The sequence below is a fragment of the Pan troglodytes genome, chromosome 8 (assembly GCF_028858775.2).
Source record: "Pan troglodytes isolate AG18354 chromosome 8, NHGRI_mPanTro3-v2.0_pri, whole genome shotgun sequence".
Lineage (NCBI taxonomy): Eukaryota > Metazoa > Chordata > Mammalia > Primates > Hominidae > Pan > Pan troglodytes.
Genome location: NC_072406.2, coordinates 56,933,311 through 56,950,957, shown reverse-complemented (window position 1 = coordinate 56,950,957; position 17,647 = coordinate 56,933,311). Strand labels below are relative to the sequence as shown.

The 17,647-nt window shown below is 37.4% G+C and overlaps 1 long non-coding RNA gene across 1 annotated transcript in view; it reads left to right on the top strand.

The window, feature by feature from the left end:
- Nucleotides 1-444: 444 nt before the first annotated feature.
- LOC104008165 (uncharacterized) overlaps nt 445-17,647 on the top strand; it is a 117,887-nt gene continuing 100,684 nt past the window's right edge. Inside the window, exon 1 of the long non-coding RNA XR_001706573.4 lies at nt 445-614. This is a non-coding gene — a long non-coding RNA (uncharacterized LOC104008165). The remainder of the gene's footprint in view (nt 615-17,647) is intronic.

Sequence of the window (17,647 nt, the reverse complement as noted above, 5' to 3'; positions counted from 1 at the left end):
AATTAGTACCTAGTAATGTGTCCAGAGGTTAGTTTAATTTGGATGAATATGTGGTAAGTTTTCAGTGCAAAGGGAACCATTGCGAAAGAATAAAACAATAAAATAAATAAAACAACAAAACCCCAGGCAACAAATGAAGCAAAATCAAATTAAAATTATGCATTAATCAGTACTACAAAGTGATCAATGGCAATTTGTTTCTTTAATCATGAGAAACAATCATGAGAATACCTTAGAAAGTTCTTAGCCCATTACTTTGAACCCAGGGTTCTAAGAAAATTTCTCACTGGGCTCCGTACTTTCTTCCTGCAATATCATTTTCCCTATTGAGCAGATGCACAAATCAAAGCACAGAAAAAGAAATGTCATGGAGGACACACATTCCCCGGTCACAGTCAGAGCCAGAAATAAGACAGAGGCATTTGTATCTCGCCCTTTGGCCAATGGCTCACACTGCCTTGCTCAGTAGTGATTGTCATTAGCTATGAAGCACAGAAAGTGTAGTTCCTGGTTGTCTGTGAACAATGAAGCATTTCAGATCAACGTGGGAGGAGGAATAACATGGGATTGATAGCAAATCGGCATTCATTCATTCATTGGCTCTCGAATATTTGGTATGCATTACAATATGGGGGATGGGGGGAGGGGGAGGGAATCCATGTTTCTAACATGGACCCCAGAGGGTCCTGATGCAGGCAGTCCTTGGACCACCCTTAGTGAAATTGAACTAGATTTGCGTAGTTCAAAAAGGAGTGAGACAGATCTGTTCACTGTTTTGCAACTGGCTTTTTTTAACTTTCAAAAATATCTTGCAGATAGTTCCGTATCAGAACATATTGGTGTCTATTATTATTCTTTATACAGCTGCAGAATATCTCATATAGCCAGTCCCATGGTGATGAATATTTAGGTTGTTTCCAAATGTCTACTAGATTTGAAAGAGAGAGAGAGACACAGAGAGAGGGATCACGTTGACATTTTTGTACATACATTATCCCACATATGTGCAAGTATATCTTCAGGAAGAATTCTTAGAAATGGAATTTCTAAATCAAATAACATGTGCTATTTAAATTTTTTATAGATATTTCCAAGGTTTCCTCCATAAAGGCTGAACCTGACTATGTAGTTTTAAAATAATATATATTTACTTCCTACTATGAATAATAATGCATTGTTTTAGTTTCCTTCCTTTTCCATTCTTTTTGCTAAGTATTTTTTTAATTACCTCATTACACTGGATAGAACCTTTTGAGCAATGTTGAATAGAACTGGTGAGAGCAGACATATTTCACCATTATCATGTTAGCCACATTTCATATCAGTGAAATTTCCTTGTATTTCTAGTTTGCCGAGAGTCCATTTTCTGAATCAGAAGTAAATGTTAAATTTTGGCAAGTGCTTTTACTGCATCTATTAGGATAATTATATGTTTTTCTTTTATTCTGTTAATGCGATAAATTATACTGAATGATTTTTAAATGTTAAACCAACACACAATCCTGGGAAAAACCCTGCTTGATCATGATGTTCATATTTTTATGTACTGTTGGATTCATTTTCTTCAATTTTGCTAAGAATTTAGTGTCTATGCTCTTAAGGAACATTGTAGCTTCCTTTTCTTGTAATGCCTTTGTTTGGTTTTGGTTTCAGAGTTACACTGGCCTCAGCAATTGGGAAGAGTTCTTTCATTGCTTTTCTGAACATGTTGGTGTAACATTGGTATTTTTTCTTAAACATCTGGTAGAACTTATCAGTGACTCTGTCTAGGCTCAGACATCTTGTGGGGGTGATAGCAAAGTAAAATGCATTTGTTACTAAGGGTTGAAATAGAAAAAAAATTGAGAGGCTGCTCTAGAGAAACACACATGTGCACAAAGCATGTACAAGAATGTCCATAGAGTGGTCTGCAGCTGGGGGACAGTGGAAACCCACATGCCTGTCATTGTCTGCTTGGGCTCCTTTAACAAAGCGCCATGGACTGGGTAGTTTATAAGCCATGGAAATGTAATTCTCACAGTTCTGGAGGCTGGAAGTCCATGACCATGTGCCAGCCTGATTGGGTTCTGATGAGGTGTGTCTTCTGGGTTGTAGATGACCAACTTCTTGCTGTGTCCTCACTCAGTGGAAGAAGATTTAGAGATTTCTTTGTAGGAAATTTTTTGATGATGAATTCAGTTCCTTTTATATATGTAAGTATTCAGATTTCTTTGTCTCTTGTCAGTGTTGGCAACTTTTTTTTTTTTTTACAGAATTTCTCCATTTTATCAAGTTGTCAAATTTAATTGTTTCATATTATTCAGTAAGTCCTCTTATTGTCTTTTCGATGTTTTCAGATTTATACTGATAGGCTCTTTATTATTTCTGATAATGGTATTTTGTGTTTTCTTTTCTTTTTTTCAAATCTTACCAGGAATTTATCAGTTTTATTAATTTCGTCAAAGGGCAAATGTTGGCTTTGTTAAGTTTCTCTATTGTCTGCCTATTTTCTACTTCGTTGATTTCTGCTTTTTGTTATTTTATTCCTTCTACCACATGGGCTTTACTTTGCTCTTCTCTTTTTTCTAGCTGGTTAAAGTAGACATTTAGATCATTGATTTTATATTTCTTTCTTTCCAGCATAGTCAGTGAAAGCTATAAATTTCTCTCTAGGCATTGCTTTTGTTACATCCCACAAGTCTTAATTCATTTTATTTCCCTTGTAATAAAAGGTAAAGCATTTTCTAATTCCCCTTATTTCTTTTTAAATTCATGAGCTATTTAGAAGTGTGCTGTTTATCAAGTATTTGAAGGTTTTCCAAAATTTTTAAAAATCTGGTTGAATCCTGTTATGGTCACATAATTTTATTATTTCAATTCTTATAAATTCCTTATCATTATGGCATAACAAATGGTCTCTTTTGATGAGTGTTCCATCTGCGCTTTAAGAGTATGTGTGGTGCAATTGTTCGATGTATTATCCTATGAAAGTACACTAAATGAAGTGTATTCATTGTGTTTTTCAAGTTGTTCAAAATATCCTTAATGATATTTTGTCTTTTAGTTTCTATCAATTACTAAGAGTACAGCGTTGAAAACCTTAACTATGATCGTGAATTTGCCTAAAAACCTTTTAATTCGATTTTACTTCATGTATTTTTGAAACTCATAGTAAGTACATAAACATTAATGATTGTGATATTTTCGTGATGGATTGAGAATTGTATTAATATCTCTCATAGGAAGTGTGTCCAGAATGGTGGAACAAGACTCTCCCAAAATATGATCATCCTAAAAGCAACTAGAATATTGACAAACTATATCACAATTAACTTTTTCAGAACTTTGGAAATTAACCAAAAGCCTAAAACTATCCAAGGAGTATTTACTCAAGGAAAAGAATGTCTGAATCTCAGAAAAAGAACAAGCTCTGTGGTGTTTTAATTTGTCCTATTCCCATCCTTCTAAATTCAGGTCCATGGTTTCTTTGAAAACCATAAGACTCGGGATCATGGTGGGTGTGAAAAACAGGAGCTTAGCAGACACGGAGGGGAAAGAATGGCTTTGGAGCTTCCCCAAAAGCCCCACTCTCAGCTACCTGAGAGTCCCAATAGCAGAGCTTGTCTTCATTTGACCTGACTCAGGCCTGTGACCTATTCACAGGCAAGCCCTGTGAATAGAATCCTATCTCCAGGGCATTATTGAAAAAATAAATTAATTGCAATTAACACTCAAGCTGCCTGAAGTAAAAATGATAAGGTAAACACGTTTTTAAAATAATAAGGGAAACACGTTTTAAAAAAAAAATTTTAAAGAAAATCTGGCAAATGAGATTTCCATAAGTAGTTTTGAAGAGCTCTGACATATTTCTGGAAGTCTAGAAGGTCATGCACACGGACATGGCTATCAGCATGCTCAGGAAAGACCAGAAAGGGACCTAAGCTCTTACCTCTGGCTGACCTTGTGGTGCTGTGTGATCACAAAATGAAGGCTAAGGGAGAGTCAGTAACTGCTGGAACTTTGAAGGCATTCCTCAACATACTTTGGCAAAAGGTGGGAGATTTAATTGATTCAAGGCATTTAAGGAAATCTACATCCAATATTTAGTTTCAGTTTACCACTATTAAACTGAGTAGAGATTTCAGTCTCCACACATGGAATACATACTTTACAGAAAAATCGCTAAACAGGAAAACAACATCAACAATAGCAAAAGGCAACAACAAACTCAAAGGGAGGGGGTGCGATCTGATTTGCAGAGTTGCCTTATCACATTAGTTAAAATTAGTTAAGTTCTGTGGCATTAAGTATATTTGCATTATTGTGCAACTATTACCACCGTCCACCTCTAGAACTATTTCATCTTCCCAAACTCGAACTGCATTGTTTTAAGTTAGCATATTAATTTTAATCTGACCTATTTTGAGAAAATAACTCAATGAAATATAGTAAAATAAAATACAAGAGACTTAAAATGACATCAGAGAGAAATGTTTACTTAACATAAAAGAAGGTAATAATAGAGGAACAGAGAAACAAAAAAAACCAAAAAAGACATAAAACACAAGTAGTAAAATCCTAAGTTATCAGTAATTATGTAAACATAAATGGTTTGAACATATCAATTAAAAACAGAGATTGATAAAATAGATTTAAAAAAAACACATAAGCCAACTGTATGCCATTTAGAAGAGGCGTACTTTAGGTTCAAAATCAAGAAGATTGAAAATCAAAGTATGGGAAATGTAATGCTATGCAAACAATAAGCAAAAGAGTGCTAAAGTGGCTACACTGGTAAAAGATAAAATAAGCTTTAAGACAAAAAGTGTTGCTAAAGACAAAGAAGGACATTTTATAATCATAAAAGTGTCAATCCATCAAAAAGATATAAAAATTATAAACATACATTCACCTAACAATAGAATCCCCAGATACATGAAGCAAAAATTAAAAGGACTGAAAGGAGAAATAGATAAATCAACAATAATAGTTAGAAAAATTGACACCCCACTTTCAATAATGGATACAAAAAACGGATCAACAAAGAAATAGAAGACCTCAATGACACTGTAAACCAACTAGATATAACAGACATCTACGTAGTACTCCACCCAAGAACAGCAGAATATACATTCTTCTCAAAAGCACAAGAACATTCTTCAAGATAGACCATATGTTAGGCCATAAAAAGCCTGAGTAATTGCTAAAGGATGACATTATATAATCACAGTGAAATAAAATTAGAAATCAATAACAGAAGGAAATTTTGCAAATTCACAATAATGTAGTAATTAAATGCCACCTTTCTAAATAACCAATGAATCAAAGAAGGAATCAATGGAAATTAGAAAATATGTTGAGATAAATGAAAGTAAAAACACAATACACCAAAACTGATGCAATGTAGCTGGAGCAAATCTTAGAAATCTCAAATCAGTAACCTGATCTTCCACCTTAAAAAAACTAGAAGAATAAACTGAATCCAAAAAGCAGAAGAAGAAAGAAAATAATAAATGTTAGAATGAAAATAAATAAGAGAATAGAAAATCATTAGAGAAAAATCAATGAAATCAAGTTGATTCTCTGAAAAAATCTATTCAATTGAGAAAACCTCAGTTATATTGACCAAAAGATAAAAGACTTAAATTACTGATATCAGAAATGAAAGAGAGAATATCACTGTCAGCATTACAGAAATAAAATATATATATTATAAATATTAAACTGTGACAATTCTATGCCAACAAATTAGATAATCTTGATAAAATAATAAATCCTAGCAAGATACACACTACTGAAAATAACTCAAGAAGAAATAGAGTATCCGAATAGTTCTTTAACATGTAAAGAGAAGGAATTAGTAATTAATCAGCTTTCCCCCAAGAAAAGTCTTCACTGGGGAGTTTTTATGAAATATCTAAAGAAGAATTAATAACAATCCTTCATAAACTCTTCCAAAATATCTAAGACGAGCATAGGCTTTCCAGCTCACTCTGTGAGGCCAATATTACCTTGATACCAGAATCAGACAGAGATATCAAAAGAAAAGAAAACTATAGACCAATATATCCTATGAATATAGGCACAACAATCCTTAACAAAATACCGGCTAGCCAAATCCAGCAACATATAAAAGGAATTGTACACCATAATCAAGTGGGACTTATCCATAAAATGCAAGGTCTATTTCATATGTTTAACATAAGAAATAAATATCATATCAATGTAATGCATATTACTAGAATAAAGGACAAAACCAAATAATTTATGTCAATAGACAAAGAAAAAGCATTTGACAAAATTAAAGCCACTTTCATGATAAAACAAAACAACAAATTAGGAAAAGAAGGGTAGTTCCTCTTTCTGATAAAGGGTGTCGAGGCAAAACCCACAGCTAAAATCATACTAATGGTGAAAGACTAGACAATTTTATCTAAGATCAGAAGTAAGACTAAGATATTTTTTCTCACTTCTATAACATTGTACTGGAGGTTCCAGCCATGGCAATTAGGAAAAATGAAAGAAAATACATCCAGATTGAAAAGGAAGAAGTGAAAATATCTACATTTGCAGATGGCATGATCTTGTAAACATAACATATGAAGAATTCCACACAAAAACTATTAGAATTGATAGACAAATTCAGCAGTTACAGGATTTGAGATGGGAATACAAAAATCAGTTGATTTTGATAGCAACAGAAAGTCTCACAATGAAATGAAGAAGGCGATTCAGTTGCCCTGGTGGAAAGTGTATATGAAGAAAAGGGTAATGAAGAAGGCCTGTAAGAAGAGAAGCTCACAGAAACAGAAGTGACCAGAAAACTGGAAAAGAAACAGGTTAGTTCCTGTGATTATTTAGACATATATATTCTTCCACAATTTCTGGTTCATAACTCACATAGCCCTTGTTTTTTCCCAAGTGACTAGAACAATAAGTGTATCTCTCTATCTCTTGTTAAAGCATTTGGCCTTTTGTCCTTGTTTCCTGAAGCAGCTTTGGAACAGCTTCAGAGTGATAAAGGCCAAAGACAGTCTTTTGTTATATTGTTGGGGCACTTCAGGCCTCAGAAGCAGCCTCAGAAAACAGAATCTCTCTCTCTGACCTTCTCCTGCCCTCCTTTCCCCTGCTCCCTTTTCTTGCCACAGCAGGACTCCAATCTTTCCCCACATTTCTGTCTTGGAACTGGCCATAAAGAAATTCTATGACCTACCTTGTCTGATTGCAGGCCATAGGATCCCCATTTCATAAGAGATCGTACCCCATACCCAGGAAGAAGAAATGCTGCACAGAAAGGCCAAGGAGGATCTGGGCAGGCCTTGCTGGGTTTCTGTGCCCAGTCTACTAGTAGTAGAGCATGGCCTTTTTGTCCAATCACAGTTCTACAAGGTTGTCCGTGCTTCAGTCATGCCTATCCAATCAATTCTCCATAAGAGGCCCAAGAGAATGGGGTCTGAGGAGTTTCTGGAGAGCTGAACTTGAGGGGCTTGCAGGAGGGTGAATAAGAATTTCATCCACGTGCCAGGAGGCTGGTGCACCCCAACTTCAGGGAAATGAAATCTCCTGTGCTCAGGACCCTTCCAGGCCTTGTCCTGTGTATGCCTTCATCTGGGTGCTTATTTGAATCCTTTAAAATATCTTTTATAATAAATTGTTAAATGAGTTTTGCTGTGTTTTGTGAGTTGGTCTAGCAAATTAATTGAACCTAAAGAGGGAGTCCTAGGAAACCTAACTTGAACTGGTTCCATCAAAAGTTCCAGAGGCCCAGACTTCTGACTGGCAGCTGCAGTGGGGACAGTCTTGTGGGACTAAGCCTTCAATCTGTGGGATCTGACACTATCTCCAGGTAGATATTAGTAGATATCTCAAGTGTCAGAACTGAATTGAATAGGTCCCAGTGGGTATCCACAGCAGAACTGATTGCTTGCTTGTTGGTGGAGAGAAATCCCTTGACATTGACCACAGAAGTCTTCTGTTTTGCTTGTTGTTGTGTGAAAGCAGAGAAAAACAGTTTGCTTTTTCTACACAGTTCTGCATTACCAAATCCAAGTGTCACCTGCAGTTCTTCAGGCCAGTTCAGCCTGGTGTAAAATTGGGTCTGCATTTATAAAAACAAATCATTTCTCTTTGTGTCTGGTTCCTATCTCCAGCTGCAAATCCCCTGAACCCATTCCTAAACATCTCTGTGGGTGTCTGGGTGTCTGAAATATGGCTTTAGCACATCCCTTGGGTGCCAACATAGTGCTTGGTATTTTTACTCTTTTGAACTGTTGCAGCTTTCTCTGGTGAGGTCTTTCTCCAAGGCCCCAAAACCTTCCTTACAACTATCAATACAAATTTTGTTCCTAAGAAGATGGATGGTGTTAAATGACTCTGCCAAGATTACTGTTTTTATTGCTTCTGAATCTTCATGAACTTCCTCTGCTATGGTGAAGCTCTCATTTTTTTTCATGCTGGATACTATCACTGTGCATCTTACTGATATGCTGCAGATGGGCCAGAGGGGCAAACTGGACTGTATGCCCTCTGGATGCCCCAAGAAACTGGTGAGAGTTGGGAGTTTCATGGTGGCTTTACTTTTCCCCTCTCAGAGATTTCTGCGTGAACACATCTCTTTGACGTATCTTCTTACTCAAGCCTCCCTCTCACTGGAGAACACAATCAGGTCCATATCAGAGTTGTACTAGAGGGTAAATAAAATTACCTAACATATATTTATTAAGCCCTCACTATGTGCTAGGCACATTCATAATCTTATTTGATTTTCAAAATTATCTAATGAGTCACATACTATTATTATCTCCATCATTTGATGTGGTCATATAAGTTTTCTTCTTTAACTTATTGATATGATGAATTACATTGGTTGATTTTTTTAATGTTAAACATTCTTGGGCATATCCAACTTGGTCAAGGTGTAGAATTATAAAAAGGATCCTAAAAACTTTTTACATGTTTTGGTAGTTAGTGGTTTTTGAAAAATTTGTTTATTTCTTGAAAGTTATCATATTTATAAGTGTAAAATTGTTTGTAGTATTACTTTACTGTCTTTCCAGCGATTGAAGGATATAGAAATATTCCCAGTTTTTTCCTGATATTGGTGATTTGTGTCTTCTCTCTTTTTATTTTTGTCAATACTGCTGGGGGTCTATTTACTTTATTAATTTCTTTAAAGAACTACCTTTTTATTTCATTGATATTCTCTATTTTTTAAATTTAAATTTCATTGAGTTCTGCTTTGATTTTTATTATTTCTTTATTTTTACTTGCTTTGGACTGATTTTTTTCTTCTTTATCTATTTTCTTGAGATGGGAACTTAGGTATGAGATTTTCTTCATTTCTAATATGAACATTTTAGTGCTATAAACTTCACTCTCAGCAATGCTTTGGCTGTATCCCACATAGTTTACTATGTTGTGTTTTCATTTTTATTTGGTTGTGTGTATTTTTATTCTCTTTGAGACTTCTTTAACCTATGTGATTATTTAGGAATGTGTTATTTAATTTTTATGTTTAGAGATTTTCCTATTGTCTTTCTGATATTTATTTCTAGTTTGATTTCATTATCATCAGACAACACACTCTCTGATTTTCTTTCTTTTAAATTTGTTGAGGTTTGTTTTGTGGGTCAGGATATGATATACCTTGGTAACTATTTCATAGGCCCTTGAAAACTTGTGTATGCTGCTACTGTTGGGTGGAGTGTTCTGTGTGTGTCAGTTGGGTCCTGTCGATTGAGTTGTTCAGCTCTTCCCTACACTGACTGATTTTCTGTCTTGCTGAGAGGGAGATATTAAAGTACTTGACTATACATGTGAATGTGCTTATTTCCCCTTTAAGCTCTGTCAGTTTTTGTTTCATATATTTTGGGACTTTGTTGTTCAACACATGCATACTTAGGATTGTCAGGTCTTCCTGATAGATTAATCATTTCTCATTATGTGATGTCTCTGCCTTTAGTAATTTTTTTTCTCTGAAGGCTATAAGTGGTTATGTTAATATCAGATATTAATATAGCTACTTCTGCTTTTTTAAAAATTAATATTTCCATGATATATTTTTTATCCCATTATTTTCAACCTACTCATGTCATGGAATTTTAAGTGAGTTTCTATTAAGTAGTGTAGTTGAATGACATTTTTGCTCCACTCTGGCAAATTCTGACTTTTGATTATGAATTAGACCATTTATATTTAAGATGTTATTAATATTTAATATTTAAGTGTGCCATTTTATTTTTGTTTTCTATTTGTTTCCTCAGCTACTTGTTTCCTTTTTCTTGCCTTCTGTGGGTTAGTTGAACATTTTTTAGGGTTCCATCTTGAGTTATTTACAGTGATTTCCAGTGTGTCTTTGCTATAATTTTTGCAGTGATTTCTCTGGGAATTACAAGATAAGTATGTGACTTATAACTGTTATATATACTGATATTATCATCTTACCACTTTGAATAACATGTGGAATCCTCACTTCCATTTAGTTTCCTTCATTCTCCCACTGTATTTTGGGTAGCAGATGGTGACTTATACTTTTTGCTTTAATTATCAAATATAATTTATAATTCTCACATGAAAAAGATAGTCTATTGTATGTGTGCACATTTCTGCCATTTCTGCTATTTTTTCTTCCTTCCTGAGGGTCCAAGATTCCTTCTTTTATCAATTTCTTTCTGTTTGAGGAAATTTTAGCTAGTCTTTATAGATAGATCTACTAATAAGTTTCTTTTAGTTTTTCTTCATCTAAGAGTGTTTTTATTTCCTTTTTATTCCTGAAGGATAGTTTTGCTAATATACAACTTATTATGGTTGACGTTTCTTTTCTTTAAGAACTTGGAAAATATTGGGCACTTCCTTCTGAATTCTGTCATTTGAATTGGTGTTTCCCTATGTGTAATGTGCTGCTTTTCTTTGGCTACTTTCAAGAGATTTTTCTTTATGTTTAGTTTTTCAAAGTTTAATTATGATGCTTATCCTGTTTCAGGTTTGCACAGCTTCTTGGACCTGTAACATTATATCTTTCACCAAAGTTGGCAAGTTTTTTGGCCATTATTTCTCCAAGTAGCCTTTCAGGCACACTCTCTTTCCTTCTTGCACTCCAATTATACAAATGCTGGAACTTTTATTATTGTCCCACAGGTCCCTGAGGCTCTGTTCATTTTCTATAAGCCTAGTATTTCTCTGTTATTCAGATTGGGTAAATTCTATTGTCCTGTCCTCAAATTCATTGATTCTGTACTCTGTCATCTCCACTCTACTATCGAGCCTATTCAGCACCAAGTTCTACATGTTTTATTATACTTTTTAATTATATAATTTCCATTTGGTTCTTAATAATATCTATTTTTGTTGAAATTTCATACTGTTTCATTTGTTTCAAGAGAATTTGTCATTGATTATTGAAGCATTCTTGTGTTCACTGCTTTAAAATTTTTGTCAGAGAATTCCAACATCTGGTTCATCTTGGTATCAGATATCTTTTCTTTTCTCATTCAAGTTGTCGTTTTCTTGGCTCTTGGTATTATGGGTGATATTTTTATTGTATTCTGGAATTGGGTCTGTCAGGAGACTCTGGGTCCTATTTAAATTTTTTTTTTTTTTTTTAGCAGGCAGTCACCTTGTTTAGATTAACACCTAGGTTCTAGCCTATTTTCATTAGCTGCAGTTCCAGTGGAAGTTTAGTTTTCAGAGCCTATGAGTGCTGTTTTGGTCTGCTTGGTTATCTGGAGCCCCCACAAGGATCTTGCTGTTCCCTATAGATACTGCCTGAGAAGGTGGGAGGGGTTTCCCCACGCCAGCCCCTGGGGGTCTTTTGGGAGGCAGAGTGTGGTAGGATCCCTCTGTTGTTGCTTCCACAGCTATTTCTGGCAGGGAGAAGATAGTCTCAGGCCTGCAGAACAGAGGGGCTTCCTGGGCCAGGCAGCTTACTATGCCAGGGTCCCTTGCTGTCTCTGGGTGCAGGAGGCTGACACTCTCAGGTTCTCAGAGATAAGAAGGTTTTCTGAACCAGAGATCTGCTGTGCCTGGGTACCTTTCTCCAGTGTAATCTGTCAAGTCCATGTCTCTGGGTGGGGAAGGGGTCTCCTCCTACAGGGATAAAGGGGCTTGTTGAGCAAGCTGCCTGGTGTAGCCAGGACTCTCTCAACAGTTTTGCCCTCCAGCAGCCTCAGGGCCTCTGGTGAAGGGAGCCTCGGGCCTGACAGGAAAGGAGAGGGCCTCCCTGGCTGCTAATTTATTCAGGGATCCAGGTCAATCTTCCTCATCAGCAGCATCATATTTGCCTGATATTGCTAGAGCAGGGGTCCCCAATTCCCAGGCCACACAGCAGGAGGTGAGTGACCACCTCTCCTATACCCCATAAATATATAAACCTACTATGTACCCACACAAATTAAACATTTTTTTTAAATTGCTTACTTCACAGAGCTTCATGCTACTTAAATGAGATCATCCACATAATGTCCTTGACACATAGAAGGGCTCAAAAAATATCTTTAGTCATTATTATTTCTGCATATAATCAACCATTAAAAGCCTTGATTTCCTTATGCATAAGTTAGGGATAATAGTAGTACCTGCCTCATAGCACTGTGAAGGATTTTGATTACCTATTACTATATAACAAACCCATCAGAGCTTAGTGGCATAAAATATACAGCATTTTAAGTGTTCCCAGGAGATGCAGATCAGGAATTCAGAATAGGCACAGCAGATAGGGCCTCAGCTAGGGAGACTTGAATGGCTGGGGCTAAAAAATTCTGAAGGTATCTTTGCTTATAGGACTGGCACCTACACTTTGGTTACTCAAAGGGTGGGCACAGATTCAGCTGTCCAGTAGAGCAGGGGTCCCCAGTCCCCAGGCCATGGACCAGTACTGGTCCTCCGTGGCCTATTAGGAACCAGGTTGCACAGCAGGAGGTGAGCGGTGGGCAAGTGAGCATTACCACCTGACCTCTGCCTCCTGTCAGATCAGTGACAGCATCAGATTCTCAGGAGAGCAAACCCTATTGTGAACCGTGCATGTGAGGGATCTAAGTTGTATGCTTCTTATGAAAATCTGATGCCTGATGATCTGAAGTAGAACAGTTTCATCCCAAAACCATTTCCCACCTCCACAGTCCATGGAAAAATTGTCTTCCATGAAACTGGTCCCTGGTGCAAAGAAGGTTGGGGACCACTGTGCTGGAGGGACTTCCATTGGATCTAAGAAAGATCCTTCTGTGCGTCTGGGAACATGGCATCTGGGTGGCCTTCTAGTGTTCAGTGAGGGTTGCAGGGTGCCCTGTGCAGTGCTGCCTCCAGGCCTAGGCCAACACCAGCTCGGGGCCTTCTATCCACTATCTTTCAGAGTCCTCATCAGCTTGTCTCTTCGGCCATGTCCAGGGTTTATAGTGGTGCTTAGCAAGAAGGAACAGGAAGAAAAAAATCTTTATCATCTCTCAAAGACCAAAACTCCGCCCTCAGTTACCTTGAAGAGTGAATTTTCGTTTCTACTTCGAATTTTCCTGATAGTTTCATTATTGTTTTTTTCTACCACCAATGCCCATTTCCCCACCCCACCCACCCCTCCTCTGGCTTTGTTTGGTCAGTTGAGAGATTCGCTGGGATTTCTTGGCTTTTAAAAGATATGCTATTATTTAGGGGTTTTTTTAGACATAGAGAAGTCTGCAGGGCTTGGGTATTCTAAATATAGAAATGCATTAGGCTACTTTTTATGTTATCACTAGTCATAACTGTCACACAAATATCTTGTGTGAATGTTTATAAATTATGGCATGAATGTCAAACCACAACATAAAATCACTGCAACCCAAGCTTGAAGGCTTTATAGACTTTTCCCCATGACCTCTGGTAACAGTGGAACTCAAAATACCCAAACTCTTATGGTAGATTCTTCCTTACCTTCATGCTTTACTGTCTTATATCTCTCAAGCCTTCATCAGTACCTTGACCTACAGGCCATGTACTCTTCAAATCAAGTACAGTTTTAGGGCCGGCTAGTGATGGGTCCTCTAAAAATATTTACTCTGCAGATTTTTAAATAAAAGCTAATGTAAAAGGTTCCTTGGGCCCCTGTTCTAGTGAAGTCATCTCCAAGGGAGAGTACACAAGATTCTGCACCAAGGAAAATAAAACTATGCCTTTTCTTTTTTTAAGAAAGAAATAAAAGTTCACTAATGTTTAATAAATTGACATGGCATCCCTCTCAGCCTGTTAGGCCATCAGCTGGAGAATCCCTTCTGGCTTGGAAATGCTTTTTGTTCTTCTCAGGTCTTCAGCCGATTGGATGAGGCCCACCCACATTATGGTAGGCATGTGTCAGGTGCCATGTGTGCCATGTACAGGGCCTGCTGGGGAAAGACTGGGAGGAGCTCCACAATGCAGAGAGCATAACCACAGTGCTCTCATCTGCTCACATCCTCCAAGCAATTGTCTTGCATTGACCTTGCGTGCACTTCATTCAGGGTGTTTTGGGTGTTTTTTAAAGGATAAACTCATTACTTTCATAAAAATAAACAACAACCACATGTCAAAGCTTTTATTTAACTTATAATTTAATGAGGACCATAAGTGAGATGATAGAACTAATTCAAAGGAGAATACAAAAAACACACACATATAAACCATCAGCATAATTTGATGAAACAAATGAACAATAGATGAAGCCCTTGTCCACAGGGCAATAATCAATTACATTTTACTGTACATAATCATTTGCATTTCTATGAAATGGAGACTTTCATCCTTACCAACTTTTTATGACTCACAGAGTTGTAAAATAGTGCGATGGTAATAAAATGTTGCATAGGCAAGACACTCAATAATCTTTTCTTGCCTATTTCAAAGTCTTTCACAATATTTCCTGGCAAGTAGAATTACAAATTAAATTATCTGGTTTTTAACGAACTAATGCTTACGTGAAGAAAAACCCTGTGCTCTGGAGATACCAAGCAAACAAGAAGAAAATGTCAGAGCTGAAATTTCTTTTTTTTTTTTTTTGACATTGTCACCAATGGGAAGTATTGGTATACTGAAATCACATTACCTTGTTGTACATATCTCAGAATAATGTTTATGCTCATTACTACTTGAAAATTACAGAACTTATTAGACCTACTATTAGGTCTTGTTATTCAAGGCATCAATTAAGCACATTTATCACTATGGCACAAATTCACTTAGAAAAATATTCTGATAACTATATAAACTATAATGATTTTCACTGTAGTCCTCTGTGTTTTAACCTGTACATTTTTTTTAACTTTAAGTTCTGGGATACAAGTGCAGAATATGTAGATTTCTCACACAGGTATACATATGTCATGTTGGTTTGCTGCACCTCTCAACCCGTCATCTAAGTTTTAAGTTTCATGTGCATTAGGTATTCATCCTAATGCTCTCCCTCCTCTCGCCCCCCACTCCCAGACTGGCCCCAGTGTGTGTTGTTCCCCTCCCTGTGTTCATGTGTTCTTATTGTTCAACTCCCACTTGAGTGACAGCATACAGTGTTTGGTTTTCTGTTCCTGTGTTAGTTTGCTGAGGATGGTGGCTTTCAGTTTCATCCACGTCCCTGCAAAGGACATAATCTCATTCTTTTTATGGCTACATAGTATTCCATGGTGTATTTGTACCACAGTTTCTTTTTCCAGTCTATCATTGATGGACGTTTGGATTGGTTCCATGTCTTTCCTGTTGTAAATAGTGCTGCAGTAAACATACATGTGCATGTGTCTTTATAGTAGAATGATTTATAATCCTTTGGGTATATACCCAGTAATGGGATTGCGGGGTCAAATGGTATTTCTGGTTCTAGATCCTTGAGAAATCACCACACTGTCTTCCACAAGGGTTGAACTAACTTACATTTTCACCAACCATGTAAAAGTGTTCCTGTTTCTCCACAGCCTAGCCAGCATCTATTGCTTTTTGACTTTTTACTAATCACCTTTCTGACTGGTGTGAGATGGTATCTCATTGTGGTTTTGATTTGAATTTCTTTAATGATCAGTGATGTTGAGGTTTTTTACATACGTTTGTTGGCTGCATAAAAATCTTTTGAGAAGTGTCTGTTCATATCCTTTGCCCACTTTTTGATGGGGTTGTTTGATTTTTTTCTGGTAAATTTATTTAAGTTCCTTGTAGATTTTGGATATTAGGCCTTTGCCAGACAGGGAGATTGCAAAAATTTTCTCCCATTCTGCGGGTTGCCTCTTCACTCTGATGACAGTTTCCTTTGCTGTGCAGAAGCTCTTTAGTTTAATTAGATCCCATTTGTCAATTTTGGCTTTTGTTGCCATTGCTTTTGGTGTTTTCATCATGAAGCCTTTACCCATGCCTATGTCCTGAATAGTATTGCCTAGGTTTTCTTCCAGGGTTTTTATGATTTTTGGATTTTACATTTAAGTCTTTAATCCATCTTGAGTTAATTTTGGTATAAGGTGTAAGGAAGGGGTCCAGTTTCAGTTTTCTGAATATAGCTAGCAAGTTTTCTCAGCACCACTTGCTGAATAGGAGATCTTTTCTCCATTTCTTGCTTTTGTCAGGTTTGTCAAAGATCAGATAGTGGTTGGGGTGGTTCCAAGATGGCTGAATAGGAACAGCTGCAGTCTACAGCTCCCAGCATGAGCGATGCAGAAGACGAGTGATTTCTGCATTTCCAACTGAGCAAACAGCACACCAGGAGATTATATCCTGTGCCTGGCTCGGAGGATCCCACACCCATGGAGCCTCGCTCATTGCTTGCACAGCAGTCTGAGATCAAACTGCAAGGTGGCAGTGAGGCTGGGGGTGGGGCGCCTGCAATTGCTGAGGCTTGAGTAGGTAAACAAAGCAGCCAGGAAGCTCAAACTCGGTGGAGCCCACCACAGCTCAAGGAGGCCTGCCTGCCTCTGTAGGCTCCACCTCTGGGGGCAGGGAATAGCCAAATAAAAGGCAGCAGAAACCTCTGCAGACTTAAATGTTGCTGTCTGACACCTTTGAAAAGAGTAGTGGTTCTCCCAGCATGGAGTTTGAGATCTGAGAACAGACAGACTGCCTCCTCAAGTGGGTCCCTGACCACCAAGTAGCCTTACTGGGAGGCACCCCCCAGTAGGGGCAGACTGACACCTCACACAGCTGGGTACCCCTCTGAGATGAAGCTTCCAGAGGAACAATCAGGCAGCAACATTTGCTGTTCAGCAATATTCGCTGTTCTGCAGCCTCCGCTGCTGATACCCAGACAAACAGGGTCAGAGTGGACCTCCAGCAAACTCCAACAGACCTGCAGGTGAGGGTCCTGACTGTTAGAAGGAAAACTAACAAACACAAAGGACATCCACACCAAAGCCCCATCTGTACGTCACCATCATCAAAGACCAAAGTTAGATAAAACCACAAAGATGGGGGAAAAACAGAGCAGAATAGCTGAAAATTCTAAAACTCAGAGCGCCTCTCCTCCTCCAAAGGAACGCAGCTCCTCACCAGCAATGGAATGAAGCTGGATGGAGAATGACTTTGATGAGTTGAGAGAAGGCTTCAGACTATCAAACTTCTCTGAGCTAAAGGAGGAAGTTTGAACTCATCGCAAAGAAGCTAAAAACCTTGAAGAAAGAATAGACAAACGGCTAACTAGAATAACCAGTGTAGAGAAGTCCTTAAATGACCTGATGCAGCTGAAAACTGTGACATGAGA